At 38.1% G+C, this 19456-nt stretch overlaps 1 protein-coding gene and 1 pseudogene across 2 annotated transcripts in view; both read left to right on the plus strand.

Annotated features, from left to right (window-relative positions):
- GABRG2 (gamma-aminobutyric acid (GABA) A receptor, gamma 2) overlaps positions 1-19456 on the plus strand; it is a 210569-nt gene that overhangs the window by 11439 nt on the left and 179674 nt on the right. The gene's annotated exons all lie outside the window — the stretch shown is intronic.
- LOC102853666 lies at positions 2346-2816 on the plus strand (annotated as a pseudogene).

The raw sequence follows: 19456 nt of genomic DNA on the forward strand, positions 1-19456 counted from the left end.
TATAATATTTTCTATAATGATAATTAATTTGAATTGCTTACTAAGCAATGCATTGAACTATTATCCTTAGAAATCTATAGCCTAGAAACCAGTTTTTTCTTTAAACTTCCCTTATTGCATACCTATTTTCTGCACATGGATTATATCTCAAGGAAATTTGTCCAGTAACTTCAGACTTTAAAACTTTTCACTTCTGAGTCTTAAAGTTTCCACTAAACTAATCCTTCAATTTCACTTTAGATACATTTTGCTCCTCTGATCACACCTGATATTAGATTTTTGCAACTGTATGCTATTTCTTTAATTTTGTATTAAACTCTCTCATCTCCTCTTATGATGCTGACTTTTTCAAGATTGGGTTGGTTACAGGATTTGGTTTCAAGATTTCAAGGGAGAAAAGTATTTAAAAACAAAAAACCCCAAACAGAAAGTTGTTGATTTGTGCCATCTGGGTGACAGATGCTTAATTTGAATTGTTCCTCATGAAGAGATTAGTTGGAATCTGTGGAGGCAACCTACTTCTGAGGATCTCTGTCAAAGCAGTGTTCCTTGACAAAGTTCATGCATAAGATATCCCTTAGCAACGCAGAAAGGAGCTCGGGAGTTATGGTATATTAAGTACTGGACTAGTGTTTGAAATAAGTTGGGAGAAAGATTTTCAGCCCTAAAACAAAACAAAGCAAAACACACTTTGAAACAATTTCAATACACCCTATAGGGTTATTTGGGTTGAAATAGACCTAATAACACTGAGTATGTCAGTTTTCCTCTGAAGTTTTATCTACTCTGACTTTGTTAGCATTGTATTTAAAAATAAAAGTCAGTTTCAACATGGCTATTTTTTTTTCTGGCATCCATTTTGTTCATGAAAAAAACGAAAAACAAAAACACACACAAAAAAACCCAAAAAAACTCCAACAAAACAAAATGCAAGCTTATCTTGGATATATTGTAGACTTGATTACAGACCACCACTGCATTGCAATAAAGAATTAATCAAGCCAATGATATTTAAATTTTCTTAGTGCTTATTAAAATCATGATTATACCATACCATAACTATTAATATTTGCAATAATATTATGAAAATGTTTGAAAAATAGTGAGAATTACTAAAGTGTCATAGTAGGCAATAACATACTGTTGGACAAAATGATGGCAATAGACTAATTTGATATATATGGATGCCAGAAAACCTTTATTATGTGGGGAAACACATACAAAAATATAGTACCAGTTATACCAGTGTTCAGGTCTTTCATTCATGGGGTCGCTGTGAATTGTCTACCACTCGAATGCACTTAACAACACCACCACCAACATAGAGATAGCACTATGGGTCTGGTGGATAGAAAGTTATGTTACGAAGTCAAAGGTGGGTGATCTTAATCTGTGGTTCTCAGGCCTGGTTTTAATTGGTTTTGGTCAAACATTCTTCTAAGTGGTATAGCACTGGTTGGTCCATTGCTGTACAGAGGTAACTCGTGGTTGCTGTGATGTTAAACCCATTTGACACTGATGTGTAAAATGCGATAATGGTTACCCATTGTGGACAGTGTTTGGTGGAGCTTCCCAATTAAAACAATCTTGGAAGCTGGAGTGGCATCCACTTCTGAAATAGTTTGTCTCTGTAAACTCTATGAACTTGGAGAAACGATCAAAGCTATACAAGTATTCAGATCTTTCATTCATGGGGTCGCTATGAGTCGTCTACCACTTGATGACACTTAACAATAATCCCCACCACCATTACCAATAAAATGAAATACCTGTAAAATGAAATGCTGCAAAATGCTCTGTCAAATCCTGGAAGTGAAGACGCTTGCTTCTCGTGTCACTATTGGAGTAGTTCAAATCGACTTTATTTTTTAAATACTTTTTAAGGAAAAAGATTGTAGCTTCTGTTGAGCTGCTTAGATTTTAGAAAATAAAAGTAAGTTTCTCCAATAATTTTCTATTTAACTTTTGTTCAAAACACAGTAGTAATCCTGTCACCTGATTTTTGTTTTTTGGTTTTTGTTTGTTTCATGGCAAATGTATTTTACTTCCTTTCTATTAAACTTGAGATGGTTAAACATTAAACATGAAATTGTCAATTGTTTTTGAGTTGGTCCAGATTCATAGAAACCTTAAGCACTACAGAATTGCCAACTCCTTCACTATCACTACAATCCAATTGTGAGGGAATGTAATTTGCATAGCCTTTTCTACACGTGGGCCTAAACCCTGCTTCCTTAAGAATTCACTCTTAAGTTGGATGCAGGCAGCAGCTGCGGCAACTCTTGTCTTCTCTCACTGTGTTTGTCATACCCTTTTTGCTTCTGGAAACATAACCTCTCTCTGGTGTGGCTGTCTCTGATGTTCAATGACATGAAGGTGTGCAAATCACTGACACCAGAGGAGGTGAAGAAGCGCAAGAATGTCCTGCCTGAGCGAGGACAAGAAGAGCATCATCCTGGAGAAGGGCAAGGAGATTCTGGTTGGAAATGTTGGCCAGACTGTTGATGACCCCATGCCACCTTTGTCAAGATGCTGCCAGACAAAGACTGCCACTACGCCCTGTCTGATGCAAACTATGAGACCAAGAAAGAGCAAGAAGGAAGGCCTGGTATTTATCTTTTGGGTCCCTGACTATGCACCCCATTTTGCTCTTGTAAAATGATCTATGCTAGCTCCAAGGATGCCATCAAGAAGAAGCTGACAGAGTCAAGCATGAATTACAATCAAACTATTATGAGGAGGTCAAGGACTGCTGCCCCCTGGTGGAGAAACTGGGGGGCAGTGCTGTCATTTCCGTGGAGGGCAAGCCCTTCTGATCTTCTTCAGACCCGTGGCTGGAGCATCTGGCAACCTCAGACCTACCTGTGAGGGCTGCAGGTTGCCCCCTTCCTGCCAGACCAGAGAGGCTAGAGGGATTTCAGCAGGGAGGGCAATCCCTTCACCCCAGTTGCCAAACAGTACCCCCACACCCTGGATCTTCCTCTTCACTCTGCCCCTGATAGTTTTGGCCATCCCAAATCACTTTTGACTTTCTGATTACTATTAGGTTGAAACAGACCAAGTTCCCCCAGGCACCTCAGTTTAAGGGGTATCTTTATTTTTTTAAAGACACCTCCACTTTCTACCTGTTCTTTTCCCCTTCCAGGCTGCTAATTTCTAACCAAAATAGTGATTCTGTGCTTGTCTGTTTAGTTATGTGTATAAATGGAAAGTTGTGGAGATGACCCCTACCCATGTTGGCTTGTTCCCATCCCCTTGTCACCTAGTCATGCCCACTTGAGTCTGGGCCACCAAGGAACCTTCCATTTAAAACAAACAAACATTGAAAAGTTCACTAATTTAAAAAAAATCACTTTCACTGTGTCTTTAACTTTGTCCTACATGGTTTCTAGATGAATAAAGGGTAAGGAACTTGGGAGTAGATTTTGACTCCCACTAGCAATTTCTACCACTTTTAACAATATATCACATTTGTGTTAAACAGGAGAGCTGTGATCTATTATTTTCATTAAATGGGAGTATAATAATTATGATCTGTTGTTATTATCTGAGACTTCAGCTATAATAACAATAAAGACAGTCCCACTTAATCTAGTCTTTATGCAATCTGTCTTTCAGGATACACTGATTAATGCACCTTCTTTAAGTTTCTGTTCAAGCATTAAGTTTCTCAGTGAGACCTACTCTGATCACTCAACGTAAAATTGCAAATTCCTTGCTACTCTACAAACCTAATTTCTCTTATTTTCCTTTTCCTTAGTAGTTACAGTCATCAGTAAGATTTAGACTATTTTTATTTTGTTGTTCATTGTCTTTATATTTTTTATCTTAGCTAGGAGCCAGGATTTATAGATTTGTTGTTGTTATGGACCATTGTGCTGCCTGCAACCCAGAGTGATCCTATGTATACCAGCTCTTAAGCGTATTTCAATGCTCTGTGTGTAGTTCTATGGGGGTAATTGTGAAGTGCAATAGTACTAAATATGGTTTGCTTTATTTTGTTTCATTTTTACAAATATAATCCAAAGATTCAGTCAATTGTGTGTTTGGTGCTGTTAGCTCTAATATTACTTATAGTGACCTTTGAACAACATATTGGAATCTTGGTCCTATTTTGCTGTTATTTATGCACCATTGAGTTAGGACAGACTCAGAGCTGACTCCCCACCTGGTGTTCAGAGGCTATAAATTGGTGTAGATTGCCAGTCCTTCTCCCATGGAGCACCTGGTGGATTAGAACCATGTGAGTTTGTGTTGGCAGCATAAATCTTTACCACTAAACCACCAAAGCTCCCTATTGGATACATTACTATTTGTTAAATTAAAGAATAAAACTATATATTCTTTCCCTCAAATTGTGTTTTCTTTTACAAATGGAATAAAGAAGAATTTCCTATCTCTTCACAATAATCTTATTTTGATTTGTTATGTGTTGTCAGTTCAGAACTGACTCATAGTTCACAGGGGCTATAAAGCATGTGGGAGGAGACTGGCAATCTTTCTCATGTCTACCAGCTGGTGGAGTCAAACTGCCTGCCAGTCTTTGATTTAGTAAAACAATTCCTTACCAATAGGCCTCAAACTCCCTAATCTTACCATAAATCTAGTATGTATATGTGCCCACTAAAACAAAAGAAGCAAAAGAGTAGCTCGTGCAGTATAGTGTTGTTAGGGGCTGTCATGTCAAGTATGACTCATGGTGACCCTATGAGTAACAGATTTGCACCCTGTCCTTTCCTGTTGCATCTTCATCATCTCTTACCTGCTTGAGCTCATTGTTGTAATCATATCAATCCATCTCACTAAAAACCTCCCTTCCTCTCTTTCATTGAACTTCCATTTTTCCTAGCATGATTTCACTTTCCAAAGAATAACTCCTCCTAACTTGAATCCTTAAAGCTAAGGAGTACTATGGCTGTACTTTTTGCCAAGATATATCTGTTTAGCCTTTTGGCAGTCCATGAAACATTTAGTACTCTTATTTCTTTAACACCACAACCCAAAGGCATCAATTCTTCTTCTGTCATCCTATTCATTGTCCAGCTCTCAGCGGCATAACAAGCAATTGAAAAGACCATGACCTGAATTATGTTCACCTTAGTCCTCAAACTGACATCACTGCTCCTCAATAATTTAGAGATGTCCTTGACTTTTCCCAGTGCTATAAGTGTCTTGATCTCCTAATTGCTAGTACCGAGTGTATTGTTGGTGGGTCCAAGTAAAATTAAATAATTGACAATTTCAATCATTTCTCCATCTGTCATGACGTTGCCTATTGTCCAAGTGGTAAAGACCTTAATTTTCTTGATCTTTAGATATAACCCATATTTTTAAGCTGAGTCCTTGATATTCTGTAGCAAACATTTCAGCAGTATTTTGAGTTCTTTTGACTCTTAGCTAGCAAGGTTATGCCATCTGTATATAATACAAGTTGTTGACAAGTCTTCCCCTGATCCTGACACCACATTCCGCTTAGTAAAGTCCAAATTCACATATTATTTGCTGAGCATACAGATTGAATATGCGTGGAAAAAGGATAACCCTGATGCATACTATTCTGATTTTAAACCATATAGTTTCCCCTTGTGCTATTCAGACAACAGCTTCTTGGTCTAGGTATAGGTTTCACATGATTGTAATTGAATGTTCTGGGATTTCCATTTTTCTCAATGTTAGCCATAGCATGCTATGATCCACAAAGTCATATGCCTTTGCATAGTCAATAAAACACAGACAAAGATTATTCAATTGTTCTATGCTTTTAACAAGGATTCATTTGACACCAGCAATCTCTGGTGCCAAGGTCTTTTCTAAACACATGTTAAACCTCTGACAATTCCTTGTTAATGTACTGTTCTAGACATTTTTGGATGATAGCCAACAATATTTTGCTTGCATATGATATTTATTATATCATTTGATAATTTCCACCTTCTATTGGATCACATTTTTGTGGTATGGATGTCTTCCAGTCAGGTGACTAAGCATCTGTCTTTCAAATCTCCTGCCATAAACTGTTGAGCCCTTTCAGGGTTGCATCTGTTAGTTAAAGCATATCAATTATCCCATTGATTGCTGAGAGCTTGTTTTTCAACAGTGCTTTCAATGCCCTTTCAACTTCTTCCTTTGTTGCCATTGGCTTTTGTTCATATAGTCGTAGTTGTTGTTGTTATGTGCCATCGAGTCTTTTGCGACTCATAGCGACCCTATGCACAACAGCCCTAAACCCTGCTCTATCCTGCGCCAACCACACTGCCTCTGTCACACCCATCCCAATTACCCCAGTCACCGAATCAATCCATCTCATAGAGGGTGTTCCCCTCCTGCACTGTCCCTCCACCCTCCCAAGCATGATGTCCCTCTCCAAGGACCCCTCCCTCCTGGCAACATGTCCAAAGTATGTCAGACGAAGCCCCAGAATCCTTGCCTCCAAGGAGTAGCTTGATTTAATCCTCTCCAAGATGAATCTGTTTGTTTTCCTGGCAGTCCATGGTACATTCAGTACTCTTCTCTAGCACCACAGCTCAAAGGTGTCAACTCCTCTTTTGTCCTCCCTAGTCATTGTCCATCTCTCTGATGCATAACAAGCGATTGCAAATACCATGGCCTGTATCAAGCGCATCTTAGTCTCCAGAGAGACACCGTTGCTCCTGAGTGCTTTAGAGAGGTCCCTAACAGCAGACTTTCCCATCGCGATACGCTTTTTGATTTCCTAACTGCTGGTGCCAAGAATGTTGACTGTGGAGCCGAGCAAACTGAAGCTGTGAACAATCTTAATCTCTTCGCCATCCATCCTGACGCTGCCAATTGGTCCAGTGGTGAGAATCTTTGTCTTCTTGACATTGAACCTCAGTCCATACTGAAGGCTGCAGTCCTTGACCCTTCGCAGCAAGTGCATGAGGTCCTCCTCAGTGTCCGCAAGCAGGGTTGTGTCATCTGCATAAAGCAGATTGTTAATAGAACTTCCACCAATCCTGATGCCACAATTCTCCTCATAGAGCCCAGCCTCTCAGATAATCTGCTCTGCATACATGTTGAAAAGGTATGGAGATAGGATGCATCCCTGGCATACACCCTTCCCAATTTTGAACCATGCAGTGTTACCCTGCTCTGTTCTGACTACTGCCTCTTGGTCCAAGTATAGGTTTCGCATTAGCACAATTAAATGTTCTGGGATTCCCATTCTTCTCAGAGTCAGCCACAGTTTGTTATGATCCACACAGTCAAATGCCTTTGCATAATCAATGAAACACAGATAGACCTTCTTCTTGTATTCCTTTCTTTCAGCCAAGATCCATCTAACATCAGCAACAATATCCCTAGTACCACAACCCCTTCTAAACCCAGCCTGGACTTCTGGCAGTTCTCTGCTGATGTGCTGTTCCAGTCATTTTTGGATAATCTTCAGTAGAATCTTGCTTGCATGTGAAATCAATGACACCGTTCTGTAGTTTCCACACTCAGTTGGGCCACCCTTCTTTGGAATGGGAACAAATATACATCTCTTTTTGAAATTATTCGTGGACCCATTTTTTTTCCTGTGGTAAAGAAAATAATCCTTTGGAGACAGAGCTTACCAGGACTCACATTCTTATTTCTATCAGTTACTACTACTTAATTGTCTTCAGTCTGTTTATTTAACTTTTTACTGAAATCTCTGCATATAAAAAGGATGATAATGATTCATTGTAAGCCTATTCTGAAAAACAATTGGAGTAAGCTTTCCTCTCAAGTCCTTGCTATTGCTGCTGCTTCTTTTACTACTGCAGAGTTGTTGTTTACTTTGTGTAAATATTCTTAGACATACAAATAGCAACTCCACTGGTATTAAACTTTATCTTGGCAAACAAATTGCTGATAAAATGGACAGTAATATTTTCTAAGAAAATTCACCAATTCTTCAGAAATCTTTACTCTGACTGAAATAAGCAAACTGGACAGCAGTTTTTAATGTACCTGTAATACCTATATAGCTCTTTCATTTTGAGTAGATTATTATTATAAATGTAGTAACATCTCTAAAATATGTGAATTAAATATAAGGACGAAATATGTACTGACTTAGCAATTTTTTTTCTAAAGAAAAATTCACTAACTGTACCATTCTTTAAAGATAGTGTGACACCATTAAATTACTATACTTTTAAGACTGAAAGTGAGTAGGATTATTAATATTTTTGCCAGGACTGCAGGTGTCATTTGGAGCTTTCCCAGACAAACTGGGCATTTGATCACTCAATATGCTCTTCATGAACAGATCTCTGCCAACCTTTACATCAGACACAACTATATTTTCATCCTAAATTTTACTGAACTTCTTGAAAACACTTTCCATTTTTTGACCTTTCTTGCATGACCTACTTTCAGAGCTTTTCGAGTTTTTGAGTTTTCTCCCCCACCCCTATCCTTACTCCCATCCATACACCATACTCTCTATCTATACTTGCAGGTATTTTTTTTTCTAAGAACAAACATGGAGGTAAGCATTATAGAACGTCACATGAGTAGAATGAGATTTAACTTTATTTTATTCATTTTGACTTCATGATGAAAGTAATTTCACAGAGTCTTAACTCCTTTTTTCCTTTTTTAGAAATTTTTATTTCATATTGGTTTGCTTACAAAGTTTATATACATTGTATTTTACATGATTCTTCATTCACATTGTGTTTCATACAATCATTTCCATGCTTCTTGTTGTTGTTGATATGTGTTGTCGAAGTCTCTTGTGACACAGAGACCCTATGTACAATAGCCCTAAGCACTGCTCTGTGTGTGCCAATCTTATTGTCACTGACACACCTACCCCCATTACTACAGTCACTGAGTCAATCCGTCTCATCCAGGGTCTTCCTCTCTTTCACTGTCCCTCCACCCTCCCAAGCATGACATTCCTTTCCAAGGACTGGTCCTTCCTTGTAACATGTCCAAAATATGTCAAGTGAAGCTTCAGAATCCTTGCCTCCAAAGAGCAGCCTGGACTCACCTTCTAAAATTAACCACCATTAGACTATGCCCATCATTACATTGTCCTTTTAGGTCACCTCTGAATCTTTCTCATTTCCTTTAACCCCTCCCTCTACTCTTTAAATGATATAACCTTGTGACTTTGCCCCTACTCATCCGGGTTAACCCTCTGCTCCCACCCCTTTTGTCCTTCAGTCCCCACACATGTTTTGCTAGTTATCCTTCTATTAACTCATTCTTAAGTATTAAAATATATCAGAAAAATTGAAATGCACAGAATGCAAAAGATAGGAAGAAGTTCATACAGGCTGATTTAAGTAATTAGAGGTGCCCTCCTGGATTCCTATTTATGTTTTGAAACATTTTGTTTATATCTTGTCTTCTACATTGCTGAAAATCAGACTGGTGGTACAGTGGTTAAGCAGTTAGGTGCTAAAGAAAAGATCATCATTTCAAACCTTCTATGTAAGAAAGCTGTGGCAGTCTGTTTCCATTCAGGTTTACAACTTCGAAAACCCTATGGGACATTTCTGGCCTACACAATTTCTATGAGTCAGGACCAGCTATACCGTAAAGTGATGTCCCCAGAACAATTCCAAATGTTGACAATGTAGTTTTGAACCAGACCAATATAGTCCTTGTTCCTGTGTGGTTCTTGACTTCTTTAGTAATGGTAAGTTTTTAGAAGTTCACATATACTTCACCACTAATACAAAAAAAAATCTGTAAATTAACCACTTCCACTTCCTGGCTACCCACCTTGTATATCTGAATCAAACTGTGCTGCACTAGTTTTCATTGGCTACAGTTTTTGAAGTAGATCATCAGACTTTTCTTTTGAAGTGCTTCTGAATGGACTCAAACTTCTGATATTAAGTTTAGCCGCTGGTCTTGATATATTTGCATTATGCAGTGACTCCATATACAGTATTAATGTTGTTGTGTTCTGTGGAGTTGGAACGTACTCGTGGCTAACTCTGAAGGGGGTTTTCGATGGCTGTAAATCTCATGGGAGGAGATTTCTCCTATGTAGTTGTTGATAGATCAGAATTGCAGGTTTCTGTGTTGGCAGCACAATTTCTTACCACTAAGTCACCAGTGTTCTAGACATAGTGTAGTTGTATTATGAATATCATGTGTAGTAGACATTTGTAATGTAATATAGTACATACTGCCTAATATTTTTCATTATAAATTTAGAAATCATAGTGACATAGGAAAAAAACATATACTCATCAAGCATTCTGGTTAAGTAATCCTATGAAGACAGAATAAAACTTTTTCATTTGTTGTCCAAAGATGAAAATCTCTGAGGAAGCAGTGGATTCCAATACCTGACCCTCTGATTATATATAACCCGAGTACAGATTGCTCTGCTAACTGAAAGTTCTGTAGTTATAATTCACCAGATGCTTCTGAGGAGGTAGAAAGGGAATTCTGCTCTGATAATATTTACAGGCATGGAAACCAAATGGAGGGTCACTATGAGTCTGAATAAACTCTTTGTCAGTGGGTTCAGTATGGTTTGAAACACAGCAGGCAATTACTTGAATGAAAGGTCTGGTGAGAAGTCACCAAATGCTCCACGAGAAGAAGATATGACAGTCTGTAAGTGTGGCATTTGCTATTGATTCAGCTATTATGTGAATTACTTGAAGCATGCTTATTTCACAGCACTTTTGTGAATTCATGGCCCTATATTTAATGTGTTTGAGCAGACATAGCTTAGAAATTTTGCTTGAATTTAGTATGTGACCAAGATTATTTCCAAATTAAAACAAAATGAATGCATGATTTGGGACAGTTAATAAGACAATTGGTTTTAAAATTTTTTAAGCGTAATAAGAAAACTGTATTTGTTCCTCATCAAGAGAAAGGAATATAATACAAGAAATTTTGAAAGACAGACAAATATCTGTGTATAATATGAACAAAAACATTACACTATTTTATTACTTGAATTTTATTTCCATATAGGAGATTAAAAAATTAGATCCCATTTTCTAATATTAAATTTCAGAAAATTTCACATGGAGAACAATAAAGTCAGTGATTTAACTAATGGAGTATATATGAATAATTTATTTTACAGGGATAAACACAAAGCTGGTTATAAGGAGTTAAGATTAAAGATGCTCCAAATGTCTAATATTTCACAATCTGTTTTATTATCCCATCATCATTAACATTAACTATTCTTCCTCTCCTCTGTATTTTCAGTTTTATTATTGAGTTCTGTAATTCTCTGTGATATATCACAGAAAGCTCACACACAATCTATGAAATGACTCATTTGGTTGTAGGGACTGGCAAGTTTCATCCAAGTCAGGCATCAGGTTAGAGGCATTTCTAGACTCACGTGGCACAGAAGCTGAGGAACCCAAACTGATGGGAGAAAAAAGATTTCTGCCCCTCAGCACTGAGGAAATTAACGTCAGGTGATGAGGAATTGGGTCTAAAATCCAAAGTGGGAAATTTGTGAAAGCATATACCTTGCTTTTGTTGTTAGGTGCTCTCATGTCAAGTATATCTCATAATGACCCTATGAACAGCAGATTTGAACCCTGACCTATCTTGTGCAATCGTCACTGTTTCTGACACACTTGAACTCATTGTTGCAGTCACTTTGTCAATCCATCTGAGTGACAGTCTTCTTCTCTTTTGCTGCCACTTCACCCTTTCAAGAATGATGTCCCTCTCCAAGGAATAATTTCTTCTAGCAACATGCCCAAAGTATGAAAGACATACACCACCATCGTTACCTCCAAGGAACACTCTAGCTACAATTTTTGCAAGGCATATGTTTGTTCCTTTGGCTGTGCATGGGATATTTAGTGCTCTTCTTCAATATCACAAACCAAAGCATCAATATATTTATATATGTTTATATATATATATATATATATATATATATATATATATATATTCTTGATATTCTCCCACAGCTCATTTGATCTATGCTCATTGGTGTTCAAGGCCTCAAATGGAATGCATAAATATTGACATACTAGGTGCTGGTGAAGTGAGATGGCTTGGCAGGGGATATTTTGAATCAGATGATCATATGATCTACTACGTCAGGAGTGAAATGGTGAGAAAAAATCGGGTTGGTTTCGTAATTAAAAAGCTCATTTCTAGATCCATCATAAAATACAATGCGGTGGGTGACAGGATAATACCCATACACATACAAGGAAGTCCAGCGAATACTACTATCTTTCAAATATATGCACTGACAACTAGACCCAAAGAGGAAGAAATAGAAGATTTCAATGAAAGAATTTTACTTTTCAAAGAGAAGAGCAAATTGTGGTGGAGAGAGGTATGGACAGGCAAAAAGTGTAACAATGAATAAATGGAAATATAAAGTCTCTATAAATTTTCATTAAAATTAATAAAAAAATATAACCCCCCCAAAAAAGGAATATCGTCTATGAAGAGTGATAAAGATCGTTTAAAAAGGCTAAAGAGGAAGAAAAGACCAAGATGGATGTCAGATGAGACTGAATATTGCATTAGAGCACCGAGAAGCCAAAGATAAAGGAAAAAATCAAGAAAAGAAAGAGCTAAACAGAAGATTTCAAAGGGCCGCTCAGGATGACAAAACAAGATACTATAATGAAATGTGTGCAAAGAGCTGGAGGTAGAAAATAAAAAGGGCCAAACTCACTCAGCATTTCTTAACCTGAAGGAATTGAAAAACAAATTCAAACCACAAGTGTCAATCCTTAAAGATGCTTTGGGCAGAGTGTTAAATGATCCAAGGAGTATACAGAGTCACTGTACCAGAAGGAATTGGCTGTTACAGAAGAATTTCATGAAATAAAATTTGATCAAGAGCCTATAATGATGAAGGAGGAAGTTAAAGTTGCTCTGAAAGAATTGGCAAAAAACAAGGCTCCAAGATGGCATATCAATTGATGTATTTGAACACAGCTGCTGCCCTGGATGTGCTCACTAAGTTGTGCCAAGAAATCTGGAGGACAACCACCTGGCCAATTGAAGGTGACCTGACAGAGTGCAGAAATTATTGAGCAATATCACTGATATCACATGCAAGCAAGATTCTGCTGAAAATTATAAAAAATGACTGGAGCAACATGCCAACAGAGAATTGCCAAATGTTCAACCTGGGTTTAGAAGAGGCCGTGGTACTAGGGATATTGTAGCTAATGTTATATTGATCTTGACAGAAAGCAGAGAGTACCAGAGGAATGTCTATCTGTGCTTCATTAACTGTGCAAAGGCTTTTGACTGTGTGGATTACAAAAAGATATCACTGACTCTGAGAAGAATGGGAATCCCAGAAAATTTGATTGTGCTTATGCAATACCTATACTGGAAGCAAGAGACAGTCATTAAAACAGAGCAAGGAGATACTGCATGGTTCAGAATTGGAAAGGGCATCTGCCAGGGATGTATTCCATCTCCATACATTTTCAATCTGTATGCAGAACAGATCATCTGGGACTCTGGGCTGTACAAGGAGGAATGTGACATCGGGATTGGTGACAGATTCATCAACAACCTGCGATATGAAGATGTCACAACCCTGCTTGCTGAAAGTGAGGAGGACCTGAGGTGCTTGCTGCAGAAGGTCAAGGACTGTAGCCTTCAATATAGATTGAAGCTCAAAATCAAGAAGACAAAGAGTATTACCTCTTGGCCAATTGGCAATATCATTATGGATGGTGAAGAGATTGAGATTGTTTCAAACAGCTTTAGTTTTCTTGGTTCCACAGTCAATACTCTTGGTACCAGCAACCAGGAAATCAAGAGATGAATTGCATTGAGAAAGTCACCTGTCAGGGACCTCTCCAGAGCACTGAAGAGCAATGATGTCAGGCTGGAGATTAGGGTGTGCCTGATCTGGGCCATAGTCTTCAAAACTGCATGCTATATATTGGATAGCTGCACAGTGACTATGGATGATAGAAAAATAATTAATGCCTTCAAGCTGTGATGCTGGAGAAGATTGTTGAATAAGAACAAACACATTTATCGTGGAGAGGGTGAAGCCAGGCTTCTTCTTGGAGTCAAGGATTTTGAAGCTTCATCTGATACACTTTGGGCATGTTGCAAGGAAAGACCATTCCTTGTAGAGGGATATCATGTTTGGGAGAGTGGAGGGACAGCAAAAGAGAGGGAGACCCTCAATGAGATGGATCAATTCTGTGATTGGAGTAATGGGAGTGGGTGTGTCAGAGATCATGAGTTTGGCACAAGATAGAGCAGGGTTTAGGGCTCTTGTACATAGGGTCACTATGAGTCACACGAAACTCAACAGCACATAACAACAATAACAGCTATATACAAATTTTATATATGTTTGTATATATGTAATATATATGTATAGATATCAATTATATATATGCACACACATACATATCAGAAAAAATATACACACACATACACATACATATACATACACATTTGGAAGCAGGAATGGCATCCACTTCTGAAATGGCTTGCCTCTGGAAACTCTATGAACAGTACTCAGGTCTTTCGTTCATAGTGTTTCTATGAGTAATCTATGACTTGACGGTACTTAACAACAGCAATACATATACATACATATAAGAAAAATATTCTCAAATAACTTTCTTTTACTTGAGCAAGATGGTTCTAGGATGCATTGAATAAGACCTTTCTAATAAAATCGTGATTCAGGATATATTCCACTTTGATCCTACATCATTAAAAAAAATGAAACGCAACTCACAAATTGGACCATAACCAAAGGCAATATTTTGCTTAGGTGATCCAATTTATACTATCTGAGAGACAAGAATTTACAATACATTACAAAATGGAGAACAGATTACTTCATTACATAAGTGACAAATTAGATTACTCTGACATTATCAAATCATTGAAAAATTGTGGATCAGACACCCTTAGCCAGTCTAGATTGTTTATTTTCAATTACTATCATCACACTCTCTAATTCCCTTCTTTGGTCATCAGTAAATTATCTGCATAGTCCCACACAATGATTGTTTGAGAATCACAACGGAGAAATGTTTCCTATTGATGAGTGGCGTCTCTGAAAATATATGAACAATTTTACAGGCAAAGATGTATGACTTTCTTCCATCCTGTGATAGAGACATTCCAAAAGTGTTTTATGTTCTAGAGGAAAAATATCATTCTTGCCCATAGAAACAAAGATTTGAAAATAAACAAGGAAGCACATATGTGCAAATAACCTTGATATAAAATTAGAAATGTTGACAGACAGAAATTAGTCATGTTCTACCATGAGGCAATGATTTTATTACTGTTTTGCATTGTAATTTACGTGTTGCTTTTTCCTAGCTGTTTGTATAGTTGTCATTTCTTCTCAAAGGAAAGGTGTTTTCATATTAGCATTGTACTTTGCACTTCTTTCCATCTGAAAATCTTTCGTCCATAAAATAGACCCTCAAAATATGTACTGCAGAACTAAAGAATCAAGAAATTTAAAACTGTAAAGCAGCATTTCCTAATTCCAGTCACCTTTCTGGTTAGTGTCACATCTGAGTGACACAGTTATTTCTTTAACAGCATTCATAGAACTAATAATAACTTTAATGTCATTAGTTTAGGGAGCTCTGGTGGCATAGTGGCAAGAAGTTGTGCTGCAATCCCTTAGGCACACAGTTGGAAGCTACCAGCTGGTCTGAGGGAGATATTTAATACATTTTATTTCATAAAGACATTTCCTTAACTAATGGAAAATATCTGTCACTTACCATAACAAAAGGCAAGCACAAAAGAAAAGAGAAAACAACTGTACTGAAACCAGGAGCACATTATCACATTTTAATTGTGTATTATTGCCTAGTGGAAGTGCAGACTTGCTATTGGTGCCACAATAAAAAATTATCAAATTTGAGGATGACTGAAGACAAATGCAAAATAAAATGAGACTTTGCCCTAAATATAATTAGATGTATTGAGAGAAAATGAAAAATAGAAGAGCAGAATAGCTTTTACTGCTTCCATGCCTTTTAATGCTATGTCTTATATGTCATATAAAGTGTGTGAGAGCTCAAGGACAGTGACATAAGCTTTGAGAAGCTGTTGTTGTTGGTTGCTTTTGAGTCGAGCACAACTCATAGCAACCCTATGAACAAAATGTCTGAAGCCTTTCTATAATTATTGTCATTTACCAAAGTTCATAGAGTTTCCAGATGCATGCTGTTTAAGGAGTGGATGCTGCTCCTGCTTCCAAACCTGTCTTAAACTGGGAGCTCTCCCAAACACTGTTTACCATGGGTAACTGTTATGGCATTGGAAACCCCAATGATACAAGGCTCAGCATCACAGCAACCTGAGGTTACCACCGTACAGCATATTGACAGAAGGGTGCTACACCACTTAGAAGAATGTTCTTCCTAAATAGAGTAATAACTGACTTTTAAATACAAAGGCCATCCCCAGTGGTATTGTTTACTCTAAACATGAGGCTTAAATTAAAAAAACAGCAACAACAACAAAAATCCAATATAGTATATTTTTGTTGTTGTATCGTTGAGTAGCCTGTGACATATAGTGACTCTATGTACAACAGCTCTGAACCATTCCCTGTCTTGAGCCAGTCTTGCTAATTCTGACACACCAACTCCCATTGCCCCAGATACCGTATCAATCTCATCAGGGGTCTTCCTCTCCTGCACTGTCCCTCCATGTTCTGAGCATGATGTCCTTCTCCAAGGACTAATCTCTCCCGGTCATGTGCCCAAAGTATGTGAGGCAGAGCTTCAAAATTGTAGCCTCCATGGAGAAACTTGGTTTCACCCTCTCCAAGATGTCGTTGTTGTTGTTATGTGCCGTCGAGTCACCTACGACTCATAGCGACCCTATGTACAACAGCCCTAAACTCTGCTCTGTCCTGAGCCAATCGCACTGTCTCTGACACTCCCATCCCAATTCTCCCAGTCACTGATTCAATCCACCTCATAGAGGGCCTTCCTCTCCTGCACTGTCCCTCCACCCTCCCAAGCATGATGTCCCTCTCCAAGAAACGGTCTCTCCTCACAACATGTCCAAAGTATGTTAGATGGAGCCTCAGAATCCTTGCCTCCAAGGAGCCACCCGGTTTAACCCTTTCCAGGACAAATCTGTTTTCCTAGCAGTCCATGGTATTCTCAATACTCTTCTCCAGCACCACAGCTCAAAGGCATCAATTCTCCTTCTATCCTCCTTGGTCATTGTCCAACTCTCTGATGCATAACAAGTGATTGGGAAGACAAAAGCCTGTATCAGACGCACCTTAGTCTCCGGAGAGACACCATTGCTCTTCAGTACTTTGGAGAGGTCCCTAACAGCAGACTTTCCCATGGCAATGCGCCTTTTGATTTCCTGGCTGCTGGTGCCAAGGCTGTTGACTATGGAGCCAAGCAAACTAAAGCTGTGTACAATCTCAATCTCTTCGCCATCCATCCTGATGCTGCCAATTGGTCCGGTGGTGAGAATCTTTGTCTTCTTGACATTGAGCCTCAATCCATATTGTAGGCTGCAGTCCTTGACACTCTGCAGCAGGCGCTTCAGGTCCTCTTCAGTTTCAGCAAGCAGGGTTGTGTCATCCGCGTAACGCAGGTTGTTGATAAATCGTCCACCAATCTTTACCCCACATTTCTCCTCATAGAGCCCAGCCTCCCGGATAATCTGTTCTGCATATAGGTTGAAAAGGTATGGAGATAGGATGTATCCCTGGCGTACACCCTTCCCAATTTTGAACCATGCAGTGTTCCCTTGCTCTGTTCTGACGACTGCCTCCTGGTCCAAGTATAAGTTTCACATTAGAACGATCAAGTGTTCTGGGATTCCCATTCTTCTCAGAGTCAGCCATAATTTGTTATGATCCACACCGTCAAATGCCTTTGCATAGTCAATGAAATACATATAGACATTCCTCTGGTATTCCCTGTTTTCAGCCATTACTGGCTAATCTTTAGCAGCATTTTGCTAGTGTGTGATATTAGTGATATTGTTTGTTAATCTCCACACTCTGCTGGAATGGGAATAAATATGGATCTCGTCCAGTCAGTTGGCCAAATAGTTGCCCTGCAGATTTCTTGGCACAACCGGAGGAGCACATGGAGGGCAGCATCTGTTTGTTGAAATACTCCAATTGGTATTCCATTAATTCCTGGAGCTTATTTTTTTTTGCCAAATCCTCCAGAGCAGCCCGAACTTCCTCTGTCATCACCTTTGCCTCTTGATCATATGTTGTTTCTTGAAATTCTTCTGTATCAGCCAATTCTTTTTGGTACAATGTCTCTGTGTACTCCTTCCATCTTCTTTTTCATTTTTCTTTTCTACTAGTTTATTTATAAAATTTGAATACAAATTCTCTTCACCTCTCCCACCCATCAAATTGTACAAATCCATCTTCTTTTAAGGCTTCCTGAATGATTCAATATTCTGCCCATAGCATCTTTTTAAGCATTGAAATTTGTGACTTGAATTTATTCTTTAGTTCCTTCACTTAAGAAATGCTGAGCATGTTATGCCCTTTTCATTTTTCAACTCCAATCTTTGCACATTTCATTATTTTGCCTGTCTTCCCGAGCTGCCATTTGAAATCTTCTATTCAGTGCCTTAATTTCTCAATTTCTTCCCTTTGCTTTGGGTTCTTTTTTTTTTTTCTTTCTTTGAGTTCTTGGCAGTCTAATGCAATATTTAGAGTCTCTGCTGACATCCATTTTGTCTTTTCTTCTTTTTCCTTTTTTGTAATGACTTTTTGCATTCTTCATGAATAATATTCTTGATATCTTCCCACATCCTATCTGGTCTTTGTTCATTAGTGTTCAAGGCCTCAACTCTGTTTCTGAGTTGGTTTTTAACTTCATGGGGGATGGGCTCAGGGTAAAATTTTTATTCCTGTGGATATGTCTTAGCCTTCTTAACTTTAATTTGAACTTGAATATGAGCAGTTGATGGTCTGTTCCACAATCAGCACCTGGTCATGTTTTCACTGCTGATAATTCAACTTCTCCAATAATTCCTTCCACAGATGTAATCAATTTGATCCCTGTGCATCCCATCAGGTGAAATCTGTGGGTACAGCCTGTGTTTATGTTTCTTATAAAAGGTGTTTTCTTTGAATAAACTATTCATTGTATAGAAGTCTATCATTCTACCCCCAGCCTCATTTCAGTCAACAAGTCCATATTTTCTGACTACTGATCCTTCTTCCTAGTTTTCAACTTTTGCATTCCAGCCACTCATCATTGTTAAGGTATCTTGGTTACATGTTCGATCGATTTCTGACTGCAACACTTGATAGTAATAAATAATCTATCTCCTACTCTTTGCCTCTGGTTGTAGGCACATACATTTTATGACAGTGATATTAACAGGCCTTCTTTGTATGTGTATGGATATTATCCTGTCACTAACAATATTGTATTTCAAGATGGATCTAGAAATGATCTTTTTTTAAATTTTATTTTATTAATTTTAATGAACATGTACAAAGATTTTGGATTTCCATTCATTC

Source organism: Elephantulus edwardii, unplaced genomic scaffold (assembly GCF_000299155.1).
Source record: "Elephantulus edwardii isolate Elephantulus edwardi_28Jun2011 unplaced genomic scaffold, EleEdw1.0 scaffold00197, whole genome shotgun sequence".
Taxonomy (NCBI): Eukaryota; Metazoa; Chordata; class Mammalia; order Macroscelidea; family Macroscelididae; genus Elephantulus; species Elephantulus edwardii.